Here is a 20753-nt window from a genome sequence, read left to right as displayed (position 1 = left end):
TAAAATTAGTCAACAATTAGGCACGCGCACCCAGCATGCACTGTAGTACTGCACGTGAACTTTACGTTATTTCTTTCCCTTTTTCTCTCTGTTCTGGAGGAGGGTAACAAAGTTGGTAAAAGGGATGGAAGGCATGTCCCGTGAGGAGAGGCTGAGGATACTCAGGATGTCCAGTCTGGAAAAGAAGAGGCCAAGAAGTGACCTCATGGCTTTCTGCAACTCCCTGGGGAGGGAAAGGGCAGAGGGAGGTGCTGGCCTCTGCTCCCTGGGAACCCATGGCCGGATGCACAGGAATGGCACAAAGCTGTGCCAGGGGAGGTTCAGACTGGACGGCAGGAAAAAATTCTGTACCGTAAGGGTGGTCAAACACTGGAACAGGCTTCCTAGGGAGGTGGTTGATTCCTCAAGCCTCTCAGCGTTCAAGAAGCATTTGGATATTATAACAGGTATGAGTAACATGCTTTAACTTCTGGTTAGCTCTGAAGAGGTCAGACTGTTGGACTACACGGTCTTCAAAGGTCCCTTCCAAATGAAGGATTTTATTCCTTTGCACACACTTTCATGTGGATGACTGAATATTTTAAGCCTACTCAAACACATGACTGGATGTTTTATGTATGTTTGAACACATCACAAGAGAACTGGTATTTACCTTTCATGTTACCAAGTTCTAGGTTGTACCAGCTTGGTTTTTCTATCTTCAATGAGGGAGTAAAAAGTCTTTAGAAAAAATTGTCCAAAGATTCTTAGCAAACAAAAGCAGAAATTGAAGCTTGATCCATCAAAGAAATGCCTGGAAACATCTGAAAATCACAAAATGGTTTGTGTTGGGAACAACCTGAAAGATCATCTAGATATTTTTGATGTGGCCCCGGGTACAATTGGCCTCCTGGGCTGCACGCACACATTGCCAGCTCATATGCAATTTTTCATCCACCAGTATCTCCCAAAAGCCAACTCTGCAAGGCTGCTTGCAATCCATTCATCACACAGTCTGTATGGACACTGGGGATTGCGCTGGCTCAGGTGCAGGACCCTGTACTTGGCCGTGTTGAACTGCATGAGTATTGCACAGGCCTACCTCACAAGCCTGCCAAGGTTCCTCTGGATGACATCATCTTAAGTTTCCTATATATAAAGGTAAGTAAGAATCTCAATGTAATGTGAAAAAAGTCCTATTTATTAAACCTCCAATCTCTGTTCAAAGTAGTTCAAGATACCACTGTGCAGGAAGCTTTAGTGTGCAGTTACAAAAATGAAACCCTACTTTATATGTCTACAGAGCTAGGAGGTCAAAGCTTAACAAGCCTTTCCATTATGAGTTTCCTATTCTAGCATGAAGTTAACATCAGAGGATAAAGGATTAAGCATAGAATTTATTAAAATTTATTATAATTTTGAAAGGTAACTTGTTAACAGGGCAGTTCAGAAAACCGCCTCTATTTTCATGCTGACTTCATAATGGTCAAAGGACTACTTTTAGAAAGCACTATAACTGGACATTCAGAACAAAGCAGTGTCAGAATTAGCAGTTACCCTACACGGACTGCCACACAGAAGTTACGGAATAGAATTGTATGTCTCTGCTACTTAACATAGAAAGATTCATAATTCATCATGTTCTCAAGCAGAACCTTGATGTTTATGTCATCAACACATTATGCAGCAGCAAAATGTAATTACAAAATAATTATGAGTGAAAATTTTGACACCAATATCATTGGACATAAGTTTAAACATAAAACTTATGACTTGGGTCACATATCAGAGTCATTTTATGTGTATAATTGCCTGATACTACTACAGATTCTCTTAAAAGAGTAAGATCTGTTAAATTGAAGTGAAAGTGGGAAGTAGAACCCCAAGACATTTTCAAAGAAAACTGATAAAGCAATTTGCTTTACAACATATAGATCAAGTTACATAATAAATGCAACATGAATTGTAGCCTACGCTACTAAAACTCCAAGATAACAATTGTTTATATTTTACTTACTTTCATATTTCACAGTAATGAAAAAAATGCTCAAATAACATCCAAGCTAAACACACAGACAAGAAGCAGCACAAAATATTTGTGTACTTGTGAAATATTTGTGAAAGTGTTTGAACCTCATCTAAAAATTTATTTTCTTAAAAGTGCAGTTCAAAAAAAAAAAAAGAAAACAAGCCTGGACACACCAACTTTAAATTCAACTTTTCTTTGGCATACAAAAACATTGTTTGATAAATTTATAAAGCGAGATTTTTATTCTACAGAAAATTATGGAAAAATTTCCCGTTAGTGTACATTGCTAAATCAATACAATTTTTTTTCCCCACAGTAGGATTCCTGGTACTTGCTACAACATATTGCTTTTAATATTTGCTTAATTCTTACTTAATAGCAAAGTCTTGCACCCATTTTATTTGCTTCACTCTAGCATCATATAATCATATAGTATCCTGAGCTGGAAAGAATGCACAAGGGTCTCTGAGTTCAACTCCTGGCTCCACACAGGACCACACAAAAACCAAACCATGCATCTGAGAGCGGTGTCCAAACATTTCCTGAACTCCAGCAGGCTTGGTGCCATGACCACTGCCCTGGGGAGCCTGTCCCAGTGCCCGACCCCCCTCTCGGTGCAAGACCTTTCCCTCACACCCATCCTGACCCTCCCCTGTCCCAGCTCCATGCCGTTCCCTCGGGTCCTGTCGCTGTCCCCAGAGAGCTGAGCTCAGCGCCTGCCCCTCTGCTCCCCTCGTGAGGGAGCTGCAGGCCGCCATGAGGCCTCCCCTCAGCCTGCTCTGCTCTGGGCTGAACAAACCCAGGGACCTCAGCTGCTACTTGTATGTCTTGCCCTGTACACCCTTCACCATCTTCGTAGCCCTCCTTTAGACACTCTCTAATAGTTTTATGTCCTTCTCATACTGTGGCACCCCAAACTTCACACAGTACTTGAGGTAAGCGCAGAGTGGAACAGACACCACTCATTATGATGTTATAAAAAGATTAAAGGGGACTGGCCCTAAAATGGAGCTCCCTGTGGAACCCCAGTAGTGACTGGCCACCAGACTGATGTAATCCCGTTTATAGTAACTCTGTCTAACCATCAGCCAACTGCGCACTCTAGTTCTGTACTGCTCTGAATATAAAAATAGAGCTAATTTTTGCCATGTTCTCTAGAGCTCTGCTCCTCTCACAGTTCACAGTATTTTCAGTACATGGATAATGCTGTTTGAGATGTGAGATAAGCCCTAATGAGTGTACAACAGAAATGCCTGTTAATACTGTATAGGTACAATAAAGCACTTCTATTAAAAGTATCGGGTTAAGAAGTCTCTGCCACTGTCAGCACCTAGCTTGTCTGGCTCTCCACATTCATTACGCATCAGTTATCCTTCTAGATTGCCTAGGTCTCTTTATCAAAAAGATGTTGTTGCACTATAGTTTCTAAAGCTACCACTCCAAGCATGTTCAGTGCAAGCAGAACAAGTTTTTCACTCCTTTTTAAACATGGTTTAAAGACCTTACTTCCCAAGCACTGCCTTACACCCTCTTTCTGTATTATCCTTCTCCCCCCCTACAGCTTCCAATCTTCCCTGCATACACTGATATATTATATTTATATATATATATACACACACTTTTTTTTTTTTTACACATAGTTCATCATACCAATACTCTCAGAATCACTGCAGCATTTTTTTCTGTCTAAGCCTATTTGTAAAGCTAGCTATAATACATGCTTGCCTGGGGATTCCATTTTCTCAATGAAGGCTACTTGTCACAAATAACTTTTAGCCATCACCTCTGAGAAAACCTGCATTTCAGTCAAAAACAAATCTATTAAAAGAAAAACACACAAAGCAGAACAGAGAATACAAACAGACAAAGCCTCTCTGGTCTTCAGCAGCACAACAAATGCCACACTCCCAAATTACGGTCACAATCCTACCCGGCCCACACAATGCTGGATAGAAAGAAAACATATGTAAGAACTTAGAGAGCTCTGTTGCCAAACCCCAGTAGGCCACTGCTAAATATGCATGAACAGGAATTGCTCACTGTTTAATTGTTCAGAGTTGATGTTCTTCATTAGTAGTTCACTATTTTTTCATTAGTAAAAACACTACGTCCTTATCAAAGACGTATATATACATACACACACACTCTTGTATAATCCTCAGTTACACCTCTCTTATTTAAAAGGTATAAGAGGATCTTATATTAAGATCCAGAAGGCTACAGTTTCACCAGGAAAAAAAATATTTTTCTTTGTTATATCATCATGAAGACAATTAAGCAATTTTGGTTGAAATTTTCTTAGAAGTTCAATTAGTTTGAAGTTCGCTTCTGTTAATGCTGGATGTATGCTTTAATGGTCCATCCTGGGCAAGCAAATGCAATTGCAAACGAGCACTTCGAAATTTAAACACAAAGCAGCTTCCAGCACAAACAGAATCACTGTACTACAGTTCCCCAGCAGCACAAAATTTTATATAGCTTCTGTAGCATCATTTACCAACCATAGTATCATCCTGCCAGCATGCCATATTAATTCCGAAATGCAGTAAAAGGAAACAATTTTAAATCTCTAATCTTACACCAACCAGTTCTGACCAGCTGCTACATACTGGTCTTTCCATCATTTTGTTAGAGAAAACATGTTTCTCCAAACTTTTCAAATCAGTGTTCCCCTCCCTCTTTCCACCCATTGAAGTATCATTTACACTTCACAAAGTCATCCACATTCACAAATAGTCTGTATAACAGAAGTTCTGTTCATTCAGCTCTTAATTCACACTCATTGCAGTGTATCTTAATAATGAACCTTAAGTGAATCTTAATAATGAACCACATTTGACCAAAAACTTAACCTGATACTTGACAAGTCATATATCACTTTCAGTTAAATATTCAAGAGTTTTAAGCCATGCTACAGCACGATGCAGGACACACAAGCAGTTACACATTCTCTTAAAATTATACAAAAATAAGTATATAAGCTTTCAAAATAGTATTTGAAAAAAATAGTTAAGTAATCCCAGCAAAATATTTCATTACAATGCATAAAACTCAATGGCTCATAGTTTTGATTTTAAATTACTAGTCACAACTTTAAGGACAAACAAAATGATTTTGGAAGTGCTTTTCATATCTCCTTCCTGTTCAAAAGGTGTAATTTTACCAAATTCTGCAAAATGGACCAAAATGAGTTAATATCGTTAAGAAGCAAAGTCCTGTCAAATAACACTTTATTATCTCTAATCACATCAGCCTTTCTCTCTTGATGAATAAATGTGACTGAAAAGAAGTTGATTTTCCTAACTGTTCATAGCAAACACTTAGGAAAAGAGCTAATGAAAATCACTGATAAGAATGAATTTTAAGCACAGGTGTCCATGCGTACATTACTGTTCACAGCAAAAAGAACTATACTAGTAACTCAGATGACATCTTTAGCTTACTGTTCTGAAAGGTGGAACAACACTATAACCAGAAAAATTTTAACTAGAACAGATGAAAACAAGTTAAAATGTGATTATCGCATAAGCACTTCACATACCAAGGAACAGTTCTTAGGTATAGAGAATTAGTAAGATCATCAACATTTCTAGTGAAAGAGATAAAAGTTTTCCTATTTTATAAAGTCAGTGAATTAAGACTGTCAGTTGCAGATCAACAGGAAATCTGTTCTTGTTCCCACCTTGGGAAGGAAGGGCAGGGGACAATCTCTCTTCTATAGGAGGCAGTCACCTAACATTGTTCTTTCTGACCAAGTACCTAAAGACAGATGGAGAAGAACTCTTTATCAGAGAGTGCAGTGTTAGGACACATTGCAATGGCTTTAACCTAAAAGAAGGTAAATTTAGATTAGATGATAGGAGGGAATTCTTTACTCTGAGGGTGGTGAGGCAGTGGAACAGGTTGCCCTGAGAAGCTGTGGATGCCTGGAGGTGTTGAAGGCCAGGCTGGGTGGGGCTTTGAGCAACCTGGTCTAGTGAGACATGTCTCTGCCTATGGCAGGGGGGTTGGAACCAGGTGGTCTTTAAGGTCCTTTCCAACCCAAACCTTTCTGGGACTCTATGACTTGCTTATTGTTCTTGCTTTCTTGAAACAGTGCATACAGGCACACAATTTGTGACAACAAAAATTACTTTTTATTTTTATTTAATTAAATGGTATTAAGAAATGCTTTAGGCATTGTCAATATAATTCTAAAAGCCAAACATTCCAGCCGTGAACAACACACTAAATGCTTGGCCCAATTTTCCAGCAACTCAGCTTCTACCTCTCATGATGCACTTAGTAGGATCTTAGCATTCCAAAATCATTCTTGATCTTCTCTACTAATACAGCTATTTCTAGAAGATCTTCAGAAACACAATTCCTCATGCTAACTAGTTGCATTAGCAACGTATTGCATTGTTGATTTTTTTTTTTAATGAAAGATTACTGTAATGTAATTCAGCCTTGGTCATGTGAGCTACAACTCCTTACAAAAGGGTCATAAAGTTGGATCTTGCTAGTTCTCTAAAACAGAAGCTAACTTTTCTACGTAAAAGTATTGAGGCTGAAAGGTTCCTCAGACCATCAGCTTTAACATTCAGCTTGTGCAATCGTATCTTTTAATACTCTCCGTTTCCATTGCATTTAAGATCTGTTCACACACACAGCTGGCTGGAATCAAGTTCCATGACCAATACTGCTGAGGTGTCCTACCAACCCAGTATAATGAAAGCATGAAAAGGTAACGTTGTGATTTAATATAGTCTTATTTCTGCAAGAATCTTTTTTTTTTTTTTGTCATACTAGTAGAGTTGGAGCATATGCCTCTGCTGTAGTAACACAAAAAAACCTGTAATATTTGTTAGAAAACAAGTCTCTTCTATTCCCTTAATTTCCCAGGACACCAGCAGTTGGGTTATGACTACACTAACAAGTTGGTAAATTTTATTTCTTCCATTAGAAGCCTTAACACTTAATTCTACTAATACGCAGGTAGTCCAGTCCTAACAGAGTATGATGATCCTGGCCATCTAAGACTAATTTATCACATTGTTCAATTCTCTTCACATGGTTTAAGAAAAACACTCTTCTTTATTTTGTTTTAAAAACAGGGGAAAGAGGACATTTTCCTCTACAGTAAACATGATCCACATCACCAAATTAAAAAAATTGTTTTGAAACAAACACCGTAACGAAAAAGCAAATAATTGATCGAACTCTTGAGTTTTACTTCAGTTATCAGCATTTTCTTTTGTTTCTAAAAACAATGATTACCAGCTCATATAAAAACACGGCAACAGTTTTCCTAAAGATGTCTACAATACCAGTCTATAGTTTTTCCAGATGTTTCTGGATTATTGTGTATGCTGAAGGCTTTAGCGATAGGTAAGTGCTTTCCCCCTCCCTGTGATATAATATATATTGAAACAGCATCTTAGAGAAGTAGGCCTGGAAGACTTCTCAAAATGGTCATCTATTTTAATCTCTTTACTTGACAGAACGTTGATCATAGCTTAATCCATACTTTCCAAGTTTTGTGTTTCTGTTTACTGTTCCTATACATTTTCCATCTTTATTTTTAAGGAAGTATGCTGCCTAAAAATCTTCTGTCAAAATTTGTAAGCATGCTTCCATTTTACCTTTTGTATCACTAATGGAACATGAATGAAAATGAATCCCAGGAGATGCGCTAAGCATGGTTTGTTTATCAGAACTCCCCAGGAGACCATGGTACATTTTATATCTACAAGAATCATCAACAGCTGAAGAAACCAACCTTCCTAATGAAAACTACCTCTCAGTACACAACCATAATTTATTTTTTGTACTTACACAGCAGGTTAAAGCAAGCAATGTTTTTCATTTAAAGACGACTAGGTGATTGATGAAATAAAGCAACTTTGTTCTTTTTCAAATCAACCTAAGAGCTGCATTGCTTTTTCATTCATATGGTACAGGGCTACTGAATGAGATGTCTTTACTGCAGATCGTATGAGAAATTGATTTACTGCATTTTCCCATATATTCAGCACCTACCATCCACCAAAAAGTTCCACAAGCTTTACTGTCATATCCCAGCCATGCTAATTACTTCTAAGTAAAAGCTTTACTGCTATAACAAACCAGATATTTTTAAGAATCTGAACATTTACATATTTGGATTTTCTATGGAACACCTATAAAGACACGTTAGCAGATTACGCATGGAACTTCTGAAGGCTTACAGATATCCACTGATGTAAATTGCAATAGCCAGCCACTTATTTCAATACAAATTCCCCACTATATCTCACTATATTTAAGAAAAATACTTCTAGTAGGCTTCACATTTACTTTCCCAAAAGAACTTGCAACCATTACAACAGATCCTTATGGAGCAGAAATACAGTAAGTTTTTCAAAATATTGACAGTAAATAATGATGAGTTCATGAAAAACTGCCAGTCCAGAAATCTGGTGCACACAAACACCTGAAATATCATCACATACAGCTTCTGTTCCCCCCCCCCCCCTTTTTTTTTTTAAAGTATATCTCACTACCTGCACAAACACAGTCAAGGAAAATTATCCCAATGAACTTCAGCAATGAAATTCCTTTTTTGCCCTCACAAGTTTTAAATCATATTAATTGATGGGAAAGATACCTCTCAGCCCTCGAACTGGCAGCAGTGAAATGTAGCTTCCTAACTCTAAGTAGCAAAACAATTCAAGACATAGGACAACTCACTATCAGTTATTGAGATCTGTTTCCTAAAGCATGTTAAACACTGGATAACTTATAGCTAATATAAGCTCAACAGAAGCAAGAAATCCATACAGATAATTGTAAACAGACTTCCACCATTTCCAAACCACTAGCAGCTGATACTGCTGTTGAAACTGTTCAGGGAAGAACACTGAACTAATAAAAGGAAGAATCATCTGTTGGCAGAGCAGATATTAGTAGAAATCTTCAGAAATATTAAGCTTCCATAAAATTTGTGAACATTAAAGTGTCTGTAAAATATTCTAGCACAGTTCAAGTTGCAGCCTTATTTATGTATTAGGGATAGCAATTACTGAAGTCAAAGTAATACAAAAAACTTACATACTCAGTTTTGTCTTGTGTACAGCCAGCAAATTAAAGCATTCCTTTGAACTTTAGGAACTTGCACACCATGCAGACTCTGCCACATGCGGATATACCCACGTATACTAAAACTGAGTGATCTTCACAACAGCACTGTAAGTGCAGATACACAAACAACACTGACTCCTCCACTCCCTAGCACCTTCTGCTACCAAATGAGCTAGCCAGAGGCCAGCTAATTTTTCTTTTTGTGGACTTAAAAATATGGACAAAGGACAGAAAGGGGATGACTAACTTGGCTTTCATCGAAAGAAAAGTGTATTTTTAATATGCTTGATCTGTTTTTCAACATTTTTTCATGTAGAAGTCAGAGAAGATACATTATTCAGACCAGTACTGCTATGTAGAAATTAGCTCATCTCTGTTTACAGCTTTCCAAAGTTCTTGATCTTCCCTTGACAGGTGCACCTGCAAGAGATGTTCACTGTGGCTGATGCAGCTCAGTAGTTCATAGATCAAGACTCTTCCCACTGTTTTGGGCTTGAGATAAACTGGAAACACTTAGGGAACCTCTGATCAAATCTTTCCTCATTATGGTAATTAGTGCTGCTCTACACATCCCTGGAGTTCTTCAGAGGACGGAAAAAGGCCAAGAAAGACTTACAGCCTTTCTTCGTATCTCTTTCACTGTAACTGGTGAAGGAATGGTACATCAGTGGGTTTTATATCCAAAAGGCACTAATCTTTAAATACCAATCCTCAAGTCACATTTGCTGATTGTAAGAAACTGACCACAGCAAACAACGTTCACTAAACCAGACAAGCTGTCAGTATGTCCACTGATGGTTACCATTCGTCATAGGCTTAGGATTTTTCTTCAAAGACAGACATCAACACACACATGTAAAAATAAATAAATAAAAACACTGACAAAACTAAATACAAAGTCATTATACAAATGATAATGATACAAAAATAATTAAAGAATGAAATTCCTGAGGTAAAATGTGTGGGAATGGGTAGTTACATATTCAAAAAGTAACGAGAAAAAAAAAGACAAACTGTTTGAACTATAGGTTTGAAGTTTTGTCTCACAGTAAATAAAATTAGTTTTCTGCAGTTCCCTCCAGGTATCAGGGGAAAGGACAAATATATGACTACCACTTTAAGAATACATTCATAAATAACTTTCTTTTGTTCTCTGGGTTAAGTTCTCCAGGGGAACATATTGCAGAGCTTTAGAGTTTTAGTCTGCTTTTAGGGCTTATCCACAGTAAAGCCAGCTATCACACATTTGTCTAAAATCAAACTGATTTAAACATAATGCTTTCTTATTTGACCTGCCTCCCACATCAGCAACATCACACCAATATTTGGCTAAGGCACTGAATGACATATTGCCATATGGTTGCCCTTTGAAGAATTCCTCGTTTACAATATTAATCCAAATAACACATACCAAAACAGAACACAAAAATCCAAAAAATTGGATTTGTACTTTGGTATTAAAAACACACGCTGGCTGTTCCACACTCAACAGGAATCAAGCTAAAAAGGGCGAAGAGAATAGGCTAATGTCCAATGTGCTTACAAAAGCTTAATTAAAGAAAATCAACAGAATATACTCATCAACATAAACTTTGAATTTCCACCTGAAACTACGTAGAGGATTTTAAATTAAAAAACTAACTACTGGTCTGTTCCCTTTCAAGATGTGGAAAAAACAAGCATAACACATTTCTATAAACAGAACTTTCAGTTATTCTCTGGCACAACTAGTTTTCCAAAAAATATTTTGCCCATTACTGCAATATTATGCATGCCTTCAGTACCAGAACACTGAAGACACAATCGTAGAGCATTTTTAGAGTTCTTTTAAATCCGTACTCTACTCTCCTCAAGCAGTTTGGCTAAGCAAAAACTTTTGTTTGTTCTGGAATGATTTGTCTATGCCAACAGAAGAATTAGGAGAGTAGGAATTTAACAGTTTGATTTCAGTATCCTTCTATTCTAGTACGGAACCAACATAAACAGCTAGTTTAGCCAGCTAGCTTTAAAAGTGGTAAAATTTATCACTTGGTAATATTAAAGATATGACATTCTTTTCACCCCATTGCTTCAGTTCTTCTTGTGACTTCTTCTTGTGACTTTGCACAATATGCCAGGACTCTGAAGCACAGTGGACCTTTTAGGGTATCCACATAGCTACTCTTCATGGCAATGCAAAACTACTCGCTAAGCCTTGTGTATGTTCCAACTCTGACTGATCATTTAATAAATGCACAGTCTTTAATAATTAAAAAAAATCTTACAAGACAACACTTCTATCAACAATTTGAAAAGATCGAGTATTTTTTCAAATCCATGAGAACCTTCCCTGCAGCCCTTTACCCAAAGGTAATCTTAAATTACTCCTAATTGTTCAGCCTACTTCAAATTACCTTGCATTTAACCACAGGGCAAGAACATGTACAGGCATCAGGGTAACAAGCTGTAACACGTCCGTGTAATTGCCTTAAGTTGCACACTTTAACATCATGGTAAATACAAAGTATTGTAGGTTCTGATCACTGATAGGCAGCCATCCTCCTCCTCCTCCTCACCCAACAGCATACGCACAGAAACAACCCCTGCCCAGGGTACGTGTACTGTAATAAGGTGCTGCCAATCATCATGCACTTGCACTGGTAAATGCAACTTCAAGTAGTATAATGCAAATTTTGTCCTTACTCATTCTTTTACAGATGGAGTTGACCTAACTAATTTTTTATAGTTGTAAGCAAGTTTACTTGAGTTGGTTTGGTTAACAGTTACAATGACAAATCTCTGCAAATCAAAGAGGGAAATTTCTGTCTGAAAAGACATTTCCCTGTTCTCTGTTTAAGTGTCTTCTCAAAGGTGCTACTTAAGTCATTAGCTTCTATTTGAAGGGTAGGTTTAATTGCTATTGTCTAAGTCTAAAATGTGCTCTAGTCAAAAGGATATCCCAGACATTCTAAAGAGCAAGCCCAGGGCAAACATAGCTAACCCTGCTGTTAGAAGATAATGGACTGTAAGTTGCCACACTTAGTCTTATGTTAATTAATCACTGTAAATCAAACTCCTGGGTTCACATTTCTTCAGGAGACTGTTTGATCTTTCACTGACATTTCAAGCGTACAATAGTTAGTTCTCAACAATCCAGACTAGTAGATGCTGCTACACATAGCTGCCAACATTGAAGGAATACAAGTTTGATACCATATTATAAAGGAAAGGAAAAAACAGACTCGCCGTACCACAGACCACTTTCAAGCTTTTTGATTTACCAGCGGTCTGTGGACCATAAGTAAAAAATTTGTCCTGAAGATGTGTTCTGAGAACTTTTAAGTCCAATGCATTTGGATTCTACAGCGTACTGGACTAAGCCACTGTGACACTGAATTTAAAGTAAGTGTAATTGAAGTATTTTCCTAAGTCAGCCTTAAAATTTGTGGCATCAGTTTTTTAGAGCAAATATTTTGGTGACATAGTTGAAACTTTTCCTAAGCCTTCTACAACTTTATTCACCAAGGTCCACAACCTAGAACGTATTTTGTTCCCTTCTTTCAGGGATGACAGTCCAAGGTTTAGAAGTTGTTGATTCTTAGGGTCTACATTCAATTTCTGCAGCTGTTTTATAATTTACTCACAGCATAATCACTTTATCCAAGATGAGCAGTGGTAGATTACCAGTCTGGAGAGAGCTAGAATTCAACATCAGAAGACATCAGCAGCTTCGGATAGTAAATCAAGTATTTATATAACATTATTTAAGATCTTCGCTACAGCAACTAATCCACCAATTTTAAAAGTAGACAAAACCAATGCATGTTTGAAATTTTTATCATGACAAGCTATTACTCACAGCATTAATTAAAAAAGTCAAAATTTAATTGCTACAAACCTCAAACTAAATAACCAATGAGGATAGACAAACAGTAATTTGGCACTTAAAAAAAAGGATACAGCTGCAAAATAATTGGTAAGAGGAACAAAGCATTTACAATGCATTATCTCTACATACAACCCAAAAGATGACAAGTTGTTCTTTGAGCCCATTTATTCTTGGATTTGAGACATGCATGCCTATACTTCTCTCATAATCAATGTCATTGTAACTACAATCATATCAGACCAATGAACGCATTAGGGGCATTAACTTGAATATCTGTCCTACCCAAATATTGACTGCCTCTACACTATTAAAAGTCTGGTTCTTTTAAAATTATTTGGGGAAAGGGGAGGAATTAATGAATTAGAGACCGTGGGTAAATTAGGACTCAAAAAGCCTCCTCTAGTCACATGAAAAATGAACAAATAATTTCATTAAAAGTTACTGTAAATATTAACATTTTGCAAGCTGCTGCATGATACCAATACAGAGATCCTAAGCCGCTAGTCAAAGTGCAGGAAAAAACAGAAAAAAATGTCTCCTTACACACCTGATTCAAAGAAAAACTTACAGACATGGTTAGACAATTTAAATCAGCAGCAGTCAGTTTTACCTATCTTTGAAATGGAGAAAAAAGAAATGGGACTCACGGAAAGTGATCTCTTGTCTTTTATTTGCATCTTGAAAAAAAATAAGCAACTAGTCACGAACTGAATTTATCTTACCTATTCTCTTCACCTCCAGCCATTTTAACTTAGCCAAAAGCAGTTCTCATGCAAATACATTAAAGTAATTGTTTACATTGGAACAGTAAGTCACTTAAGTGAAAGCATTTGCAGGTAAGAATGCCAAGACTCTTGCCACAGCAACCAATGATATGTTATTTTTCAGACCAACTGCAGAATATTCACTTTGTTTCTATGGTGTTATTATAAATATCAACCTAAACAGATTATCAGCTTTAAAAGGTGAATAGCTGCAATGACTGTCAAACAATGATTGTCAAAATTGTCATGTGTAGTAATGGCAAGGCACTGAAAACAAAATTCAGCATTATATCAGCAGCTGCAGCTAAATACATTAGTTTTTGTGCACGTTCTTCCCCCCCACCCTGATAAAATTGGAGGGTCAGGGAAAGAACAGCACTTTAAAATGAAAACTGTTACTTGTAGAAGAGTAGTAAAGCTGTAGAAAAAGAATCTCCAATACTGATCACTTAAATACTTCAATCAACACTGGATAAATGAGCAAGGGAATGATAAGAACTTATTAAATTGTTGATCATAGTGTTTTATTTATTTTCTTTGTACGAAAGATGAGAACCCTCAGCACTAGAACATTACACGGTATTTTCTTTGTTTATATACAGATCTTTCAGGTTTTTGGCGGAAAACACACCACATCCTGCAATGGTAGAAGCTGATAGGGAAGACAGCTTGGAAAGAGGAAGGTGGGAAACGATTCTGAAACTAATGGCTTTCCCCAAAAGCAGTGAGGAACTCAAAACAGATTGATCTGTCTCAAGTGATTGAACTGTGATCCTCATACAGACCAATTTTCATACTTTTTAACAGGCAGATAAATACACAAAGAGAAAGAGCTAGTTCTGAAACTGCTATCTGCACACTCATTAAGCTAATTAGATCTTGAAGTATTTAAGAGGCTGTAGAACTGTTTCAAGTTGCTCCGTGAAAAGTTATTTACTGAACTGTGGAAGAAATGTATTTTGAGAGAACACCTGCAAGAATTTGCGTATATGACAGCTTTGCTCAGAAATTCGAAAAACTAATCTAAAAATCAAGGTATCCGCTTAAACTCAGCTGTCAAAAACAGCCTGTAGCTCAGTCTACACCGACTACTCATCCCCCTTTCTAAAGGTGTCTCCCTCCACTCCCAAAACAAGGTATCTATTATGTTGGGAATCAACACTTTTGCAAAATTTGTTTGCAACACTAATTGCAAAATTTGTTAGTATTAGGTGTTTGTAAATGCTATCAAAAAGTATTCACAAATGCAAGACACTATTCAATATAGAAGCAAGTTAATTTTATTTGGGAATTGTACTTCAAAACATTTTTAAAACCGGAAGCACTGCCTGTGAATAGGCTTGTTTGGCTTTAAGGAACTGCCTTTACAGACAAGCAAAAACAGCTACCTCCAAAATTTAATTCTTGCCCTGTCATAGTAGAAAGGTGAAAAATGAGGGTAAGAAGGAAGCCAAGCTCTTAAGAACAAAGTGACTCCGAAGTACTCTTCATTCCCTACCATACCTTATTTGTCTCACAGAAAACACGCATTCCTTTCTTAGACTCGGATAATAAGCTCTCGTCAAATATCCTGTGTTGAAATTACTTTATTGTGTATGTAATTTATTGCACAAATGGAAAAGAAATGAGAAAGCACATTCATGATAGGACTTCAGAGTATGAACTTGCAGCAGCAGCAACAGGTAGATGTAGATCTTTCTCTTCTTGTTAGCTTGGTAGTCTCTGCAGAAAGCTTTATCTTTGACCTGAAATAGATTAACTAACAAACATATCCCTTTTTTCCTGAGATTTTACACCTGTCTAGGCAGTGATAATAACAAAAAACCACCCTTTTTTTGCAATTTTTTGACCTTTAGTGCTTGAAACCAGATTGAGTCTATACAACTATCAGACATAGGGAGAAAGAAATCCAGAAAACGAAAAAGACAGGCATCTTCCAATGAAAACACAAAAGGCAGAGTACCCATCCTCATAAAACCATGACAGGCTTTCTAGAAATCTGTCCTATAGATAAATAGGGTGCACACAAAAATAGGCAATTACTCCTCTGCCTTTTGTGCTGATCCCTGCTATGTGCCCACTCCACTCAAACATACGGTCTCCGAGCAATGTAGTTAGAGGCCTAAGCATGACTAAATACTAGGATGTTCACACACAAAGAATCTCACCCCACTACTTTTTCTCCTTCAGTTAACTTTTATACACCCAGGGAACCAAGATAAAAAAAACATCTCAAATGAATACATATCATAGAATCACAGAATATCCCGAGTTGGAAGGGACCCGTAAGGATCATCGAGTCCAACTCCTGGCTCCACACAGGTCCACCCAAAAATTCAAAAAATTCAGACCATATGACAAATAGCACAGTCCAAACGCTTCTTAAACTCCGACAGGCTTGGTGCAGTGACTACTTCCCTGGGGAGCCTGTTCCAGTGCATGGCCACCCTCTCAGTGAAGAGACTCTTCGTGATATCCAGCCTGAGCCTCCCCTGTTGCAGCTTGACGTCATTCCCGCAGGTCCTATTGCTTGCCACTAAAGACAACAGATCAGTTCCTGCCCCGCCACTCCCCTTGCGAGGAAGCTGGAGGCCGCAACGAGGCCTCCCGCTCAGCCTCCTCCTTTCCAGGTTGAACAGGCCAAGTGACCTCAGCTGCTCCTCATACGTCTTCCCCTCTAGGCCTTTCACCATCTTTGGATCCCTTCTCTGGACACTCTCCAATAGTTTCACGTCCTTTTTGTATTGTGGTGCCCAGAACTGCACACAGTACTCGAGGTGAGGCCGCACCAGCGCAGAGTAGAGCAGGACAATCACTTCCCTCCCATATAAATTCTTCATGCATCTACCCTAAAACTTTTATCTGTAATGCAGTGAGTTTCATTCACCATCCCGTCTCCATCATGTTTGCAGCAAGGTATTACTATTTTAAAGTGTACTAATAATGGATGCAAAGTAAAAGTCACGTGTCCCTAGCGATATGAAAAAAATTTGTCTCATGATCCTCTCTATACAAACCAATACAGGTAAAACAGAGTAGGAGTGAATCCCACCCCCAAAACTTAAATTATTAGGCCAGCATATGATCTGCGAGGTTGCTTTCCCTCTCTGCCTTATAGCTAGCAACTAACAACACTCTTTTGTTTTAAAAAAATGGAGGTGCAGAATACTGACAGGCATAATTCACCCCAAGATATATTCCTGCAGTCAAGGGACTAAAAGAGACTTCTGTCCTTATTCACCCCAGAAGTCTTTTTCTCCTTCCTTCAGCAGCACACAGAGACTATGACCCTGAGGACAGCCCCTGTGAAAGCTCCATCTACCCTACATGACGTCAGGCGTGAGCACCCAGTACTCTGGTTCCTTGTTATATCAAACACTTGCATATTCCTCAACTCTAAAAGAACTTATGATACAGATTTTTTTTTTGAATTATTTGAATCACAGGAATGACAGACTTTTCTGATAAGCTATTTTTTGAATATACTCGTCATAGCATTCAGCTTAACTGATAATCTCTCAAAGCTGCAGCTCCACTGATGGCAAAACAACCATTAACAAATTCGTGTGTCATCTTTCAAGATGAAGACAAAGATCTTCCAAAGCAATTAATGAACAAAAAGTTATTATGCCCATTAATAAAGCTCTCTGCGACTGAAGGATTTTGAAAAGGAAGTAGTAAATTAATCTCTAATGTATTTGCTCCCATTTCGATTTCACTTTGCTATTCATGTAACTGCTTAAAACACTATTATAGAACACAATGGGCAAGCAACTGTCCAGAATTAGAGACATAGCCAACTGCCTTGTGAGTAGAAGATATACATTACATGACCTACACCCTCCAAGCTTTATTTCAATTGTTTGTTTGTATCATTCCTACAAAAAAAAAAAAAAGACTGTCTACCCTCCAAAGATTTTTACAACGAAAACTGGAGCATATAAATTGAAGACCAGTGACTGTGAGTTACAGACACACAGAAGAACAGGCACAATGCTCATCAATATCTGATAGGTACATATTATTGCTTACTGGAGACCTGAGCACTGTGCTGAACTTAAGCAGATGTTATGTTTTTCAAGGTGTTTTTCAATTTGAAAAAGTTGCCAAGAGAACTCAGAAATGTCACCATGGAAGTATTCCAGAGCATGCTCTCTTCTATACTACTTAAATCACAATATCTAAATTAAATCTAGCATGTTAGAAGCTTATATACTTAAAAACCTCAAGTGCAAATGTAAGATTATACACCGCATTTAAGCTAATTTTTTCAACACACTGGTGAAGAATTTTGCATGGGAAATATAGATACAAATGTAGTAAAATGGGTTTTGCAACACACATAATTGTTTGATTTTAATAAATACCAGTCAAGAAGTCAAACAAATCTTCCAGTTTTCACTCACTGAGGGTAAGGGAACATGATCTAGTAAAATTCATTTTTAGATTTAAAACGGATTAATTCAAGGAAAAAAAAATCTGATTTTTTTTTTAAAAGTGTCAAAGTGTATATAGGTAAAATTTTACAGCCTTCAGCATGATGACCATAGATCATCTAGAACAGCTTTCTATGCTTCAGAGCAAGTCAATGAACATTACCATAAAGAAGTATTAAACCACTACTTTTTTTCATTTAACAAATGACTGACCACATCTGTGCAGAGCAGTATCACATAGCAGCACCAATGCCAGACATGAAATTGCCAAGTAATGTTATACTTTACAACTCAACAGAGTAATCTTAAAACAGGTGAAAGTCACAATCATTCTGTGTTCATTAATTGCTTTACTGTAACAGGTATCTAGGAAGGAAAAAAAAAAACGACAAGCAGCATAATGCATAGAAAAAAACCACTGGAGGTGCACATTCCCAGGGAACTGTCATCTTAACAGGCTACTCCCAAAGTTACATGGTTACTGTGTCAGTGTTGGGAACTCATGGTACAAGACTACCTCTGAACAACTAGGAAAGCTCTTAAACCAAAAGGATGAAAGATCCACCTCTGACCTTAAATGCAGCAACACATTTTACAGGTACGCTTTAATTCTGTAGCATTTTCAAACTTGCAGACATGTGGTCAGAGACTTCACCAGATTGGCTCCTCAACAGTTTAACACTAAAACAAAGAAAAAAAAAACTTGGAAGAAAGATCAAGAATTGTTTTGTTACTGCACACTACTAATCACTAGTGATTGAACCCAAGGCTTTTCAATTGGGGTAGCTGGCACAGCCATATGGGGACTACCAGCTGCAAGATGATCAGAAAGTAGTATACACGTACGGCTATGCAAGAAGAAGCGGAAAAGAAAGAGAGATGCCTTCAAACATGGCAAGAGGGCTCAGCAACTGGTTACCATGATAAAAAATATTCTCTCTGGACAAGGCTACTGTAAGTCAGCAATATCAGAATAAACGCAAAATTAATAGAGAACACAATAACGGAGTACGTAAAATGATACAAGTCTGTTTTGCTCAAACTACCATCTGAAATGAAAAATCTAAAGCTCAACTGTCATTCTGTATAGGTTAATTATTTACTAGATCATTGAAATCCATACAGCTACTGTTAAAATACTTATCATATCTGACCACTATTTGTAGGTCAAGAACTTGAATATATTATTAGAGCATTCAACGGTAACCAGAACAAATGAACAGCAAAAACAACAAAAAGCAATAACCAAGCAATCAAAAAACCCCTAAGAACTTGACCTTAACAAAAAGGCTATAATAACCTATCTATCTACCTATGCCTGCAGCATATTATCAGTAACTGTTATTCTGCAGACAGAACTCAAAAAAATTAAAAAAAAGTCACAAAGAAGATAGTCCAACATCTCAAACACCTTCCAATAATGGCAAATATCGGAATATAATTAGCTAGTATTTAGTCACCACAGTTACTGACTACAACTTATAACTCAGCAGTTTGTGGAAGCATTACAATACCATTTCCAAGTAAGCATGTCAAACGAGACCTCAAGTAGCATGTATTTACAGCAGTTTTACAACATAGTAATAAACAAAAAAGAGTGCTTCTGCATCTGCAGAAACATATACAGCAACCCAACAGCCAAATTAATACATCTCCTAAATTCTATTTGCCTTCAGCAAATTCACATTTTACGCTATAATAGGAAGTAAAATCCAACCACTACCACACCCTGAAAGAACTGTTTGAATTAAATGTTTTCACCATCACTTGAAAACTGCTTTAATGATGTGGCCTCTTTGTCACTAGAATCAACTGTTCATACATAACTACAAGTTAGTTAACTACACTGTGTTTCGAGGAACTCAACACTTATCCATGTCATAGAGATATGGATGGAAGTGGTCTGCACATTTATACCACGTTACAAATTCCATTAAGTCATGTGGTATGCTGACATCTAAGTAGCATCTGCATAGCAAATGGGACACATCTTGATATACAGAAAGTACTTACAAGGAAAACCAGTATTAAGAAACATCAGCATCTGACTTCCAATCATAAAACTAAAAAACTTGGCAGAGTAGTCAGGCAAGGAAAACGAGAAAAACAAACTATATAAATATATATTAGTTTTATATATATATAAATTCTCTCACACTGGATATGAGAAACAAGCTATCTGATCATGTTAGAAAAGATAACTCTTCCATAACAATAATTTTCTCCTTTGGTTCAGCTTCAGTTAACAGCTTCTAAAGATTTTTATTTTTTAATAATTCATCAAATGAGTTTTAGAGTCATTTAAAAAAAAAAAAAAAAAAGAAAAACACATTCTCATGCCTTACCAGCAGGAAGTCAAGTTTTACCTAATACCTGGGGGAAAAAGAGGGAAGTAAGCAAGGAAAAACAAAATTAAAGCACAAGAAGTTCACAGCAACAGGCCTTAAAGTCTACAAAAACTGGCCTTTTCTTTTCGCTTCCTCAGAAATATACTTAGTGAGATTCCTTCATTTGCTAAACACTAAGCAAATAAAGTGTTACATTAAGAAAAACACTTTAAAGCAGTTATTGCATCA

General features: G+C 37.2%; 1 protein-coding gene across 7 annotated transcripts in view; it reads right to left on the bottom strand.

The window, feature by feature from the left end:
* Positions 1-20753, bottom strand: part of SPIN1 (spindlin 1) — a 61877-nt gene that overhangs the window by 34662 nt on the left and 6462 nt on the right. The window contains exon 1 of one of the 7 annotated variants that reach the window (XM_040540411.1): positions 18750-18766. The exons of 5 other annotated variants lie outside the window; for them this stretch is intronic. The gene's annotated coding sequence lies outside the window, so the exon portion shown is untranslated. Of the gene's footprint in view, positions 1-3869; positions 3888-18749; positions 18767-20753 lie in introns of those variants that run through there. One more of the 7 variants, XM_040540409.1, reaches the window with a different exon arrangement.

This window comes from Cygnus olor, chromosome Z (genome assembly GCF_009769625.2).
Source record: "Cygnus olor isolate bCygOlo1 chromosome Z, bCygOlo1.pri.v2, whole genome shotgun sequence".
NCBI lineage: Eukaryota > Metazoa > Chordata > Aves > Anseriformes > Anatidae > Cygnus > Cygnus olor.
The sequence above is the reverse complement of the archived record's forward strand: the minus strand, read 5'-3'. Positions and strand labels throughout refer to the sequence as shown.